Source organism: Peromyscus maniculatus, chromosome 4 (genome assembly GCF_049852395.1).
Source record: "Peromyscus maniculatus bairdii isolate BWxNUB_F1_BW_parent chromosome 4, HU_Pman_BW_mat_3.1, whole genome shotgun sequence".
Lineage (NCBI taxonomy): Eukaryota > Metazoa > Chordata > Mammalia > Rodentia > Cricetidae > Peromyscus > Peromyscus maniculatus.
Genome location: NC_134855.1, coordinates 60,839,780 through 60,843,384, shown reverse-complemented (window position 1 = coordinate 60,843,384; position 3,605 = coordinate 60,839,780). Strand labels below are relative to the sequence as shown.

The 3,605-nt window shown below is 43.0% G+C and overlaps 1 pseudogene; it reads right to left on the bottom strand.

The window, feature by feature from the left end:
* Positions 1-212: 212 nt before the first annotated feature.
* On the bottom strand, positions 213-2,844 carry LOC102908647 (fructose-bisphosphate aldolase A pseudogene; annotated as a pseudogene).
* Positions 2,845-3,605: the final 761 nt, after the last annotated feature.

Sequence of the window (3,605 nt, the reverse complement as noted above, 5' to 3'; positions counted from 1 at the left end):
ATTAAATGGTGCTTTATTGGCAGTGGGCTGGTAGGGATGGCAGAGTTAGAATTCACAGATAACTCCATAAACAAGAGTCATGAGGGCAGTGAGAGTGAGAAAAAGTCTGGTGGCCTCTTTTCAAGAGCAAGTGGGTAGGCAGGGCCTGGAGTGTTGACCTTAGAACACCTGTGTTCAGTAAGAGATGAAGAAGGATTCACTACCTGTGAATACTAACTTCCCTGATGCTGACTACTTGGGATGGACTTTCCTTGATAAGAGGGGCAGTTGGCCAGGGCTCCTTCATGTACTCCTCCTGGGCAGCCTTCAGGGTCTCTTTCCTGCCTCTGGCCTTTAGTGCAAAGACCTGCAGGGCTCAGCCATAGGAAAGAGTCAAGACCCATTACTTCAGTGGGGGAGCTTGTTTTTAGCACTGAGGTTGATGGATACCTCTTCCTCACTTTGCTTTCCAGACAGGAATGTGACACCAGTAACAGAAAAAGATACTGTGCAATGAGATCTGTGACAGATGCTATGGTGATCTCTTCATTGGAAAATTTCTGAGTACACGTATAGCCTGGGGCAACCATGTTGGGCTTTAGCAAGGTCCTTCAAGGTAGAGACTTGTAGACAATAGTCGGTACCTTTTTTAGTTACATAATGTTAGTTTTTCAAGTCAAGGTCCCCATCAGGTAGGATTTAAGACTCAACAATGGGTACAGTGCCACTCTGTTGGCAGATTCTAGCAGAACGGGCCATAACACTGGCATTTCCCATGAGGGCAAGGGTTAAAGAGTTATGTCTCCCAGTCTTTAGCATACAATGCTACTTTGTAAAGTCAGCACCATCCTTCTTATATTGGGCATTGCATTCAGAAGGCCCTTCCAGCCCCTGGGCAGTGGCCTCGCAGTTGGTTCATGCCAGAGGCACCACTCTCTTGTCTACCTTAATGCCCACATCACCACTTGTGGTCTTGATAATGGGAGAAAGGACATCCATCATCTGCCTTCTGGTACAGTGTCTCATGCAAGAGGATCATCCCCACAACCCCCATGCAGGGATTCACCTGGTCAGCAGCAGTCATCCACAGCAGGTGGTAGAAAGCAACTGTTCTTGGTTCCAAGGGACTGCAGCTGCTTGGCACTGTTCCCTGTACTCACTTACAGCCAGGATTGGATGAGTGATACCAGACATCTCCTTCTTGTGCTCCCAGGTCAGTTCTGGATATGGGTAGGGCAAGGTGCCACTGGCAGCAGGTTCCTGGCACAGAAAGGGGTGGGTTGGCTGAGTATTGTGGTGGGTAGGCCAGAGGTTTGAGGAGCAAAAGCAGCTAAGGTCATCAGAACCCAGTTCTGTGGTAGGTTCCAAGAGAAAATAGCCTGTTCAGCTCCAGAGGAGGAAGAAGGAGGCCTTTTTTTTTCTTGGTGCAACTCTATTTTATTTTTCTATTTATGAACTTACTGTAGCTGACACTGCTGAAAGTTTCCCGTTATCTCCTGACAAATCTTTTTTTGTTAGCTTTTTTTTAGTAATTAAATTTATTCATTTATTTTACATCCCAACTGCAGTTTCCCTTCTCTCCTCTCCTCCCATTCCCTACTCCCACCTCTCCTGACCCCCACCCCTGCATCCATTCCTCCTCTGTTTCTGTTCAGCAAGGACCAGGCCTCCCATGGGTATCAACAAAGCATGACATATCAAGTTGCAGTAGGATAAGTTCCTCCCCATTGTATTAAGGCTGGGCGAGGCAACTCAGTATGAGGAATAAAGGTTCCCCAAAACCAGGCAAAGCATTAAGGACAGCTCCTGCTCCCACTGCTAGGAGTCCCACAAGTAGACGAAGTTATATAACTGTCACACATATGTAGAGGGCCTAGGTGGGTCCCATGTGGTCTCCCCATATATCTGTTCCAACTCTTTGAGTTTCTATGAGCTCACATTAGTTGTAGAGGGTCAGATTCCATTTAACACCTGTCAGAATGGCTAAGATCAAAACCACAAATGATGGCTTATGTTGGAGAGTATGGGGAATAAGGGGAACACTCCTTCACTGCTGTTGGGAGTGCAAACTTGTATAGCTACTTTGGAAATCAACATGGCAGTTTCTCAGAAAACTGGGAATCGATCTACCTTAGGACTCAGCTATATCACCCTTGGGCATATACCCAAAGGGTACTCCATCCTAACACAAGGACACTTGCTCAGCTATGTTCTTAGCAGTGTTATTCATAATAGCCAGAAGCTGGAAACAACCCTGATGCCCCTCAACTGAAGAGTAGATAAAGAGAATGTAGTACATTTACACAATGGAGTATTACTCAGCTGTTAAAAACAACATCATTAAATTTGAAAGCAAATGGATGAAACCAACTGACAAATCTTAATCTATATTCACTCTAAATCCTGGCATCATATACTTCTTTAGAGTCACAGGGGCATAAAATACATGATTTGAATTAATATGTAATGTTTCTTCTCCATTTTGAAAGTTGTTTTTTCCCCATCATCTTTGGAGCTACATTTTCCTACCTGGCCAATTCCTTATGGTTTGGGCCTTACTATTTTCATCATGCTAGTTGATTAATTTGGGGCTTTCTTTGGAGGGTGTCTCCTCTTTTGGTATTAATTCTACATTGTACCTTACATGGGCCGCCCCCTCCTCATGTATACTCTAGACTTTCAAGGACATGGACCAACTGTTTGCGAGAATGAAGTTTGGCCACATCCAAATCTCAGAAGGTGTGTCCACTCATCCAGGAGCATTCATCAGGAGGCAGTTCCAAATTAATGTGTAAAAAAGGCAACCAGCAGATATGCTTCCATTTCTCTTACCTCATGGGATGTAGCACCTGAATGCCGATACATGATTTAAACTCTTTGAACGTCAATAGCTTCAGAAATTTGGATAATACAGTACAACCTATCTTGCACAGCTTTGGGAAAAACATGAACAATGTATAAACATACCTTTCATGTCCAAAGATTTCTGGTTTATACTACAGGCCTCAGAGGCCTCAGATATCTTTTTCTCTTTTGACTTTCTTCTTTCCAAACGATTATTACAATTTTCTTTCTTTCTTTTTTTTTTTTTTTTTTTTTCCGAGATAGGGTTTCTCTGGAGCCTGTCCTAGAACTCACTCTGTAGCCCAGGCTGGCCTCAAACGCACAGAGTTCTGCCTGCCTCTGCCTCCCGAGTGCTGGGATTAAAGGCATGCGCCACCACCACCCCGCTATTATTTTCTAGATCTACTGCAATGCCACATTTCAGAGTCTCTTCAAATTTCCCATAACATACTGTATTAACTACATTTTTCTCATCCTAGGATACTGCTGATTTTTGTAAAGTACACTGTGTTAAGGCTACTCAACTCTATCTCCTAAGGCTTGATGGATGACTTTTTGTATTTAGAAAGATATTCGAGAAATATCCCAGTGTTGTAAAAACATTGCATCACATCGTCTCACATTTCATTTCCTCTTTCATGTCTTTAGAAAATATTTCAGATTTGAGAAGTAATGAAATTCTTGAGAAAATACTTAAAATTATTGAGTACTTTTATTGCCTTAATTCATGTTGGATGATTATATGGGCCTCATTTGAAACAGATAAACTTTTAAAGTAAAAT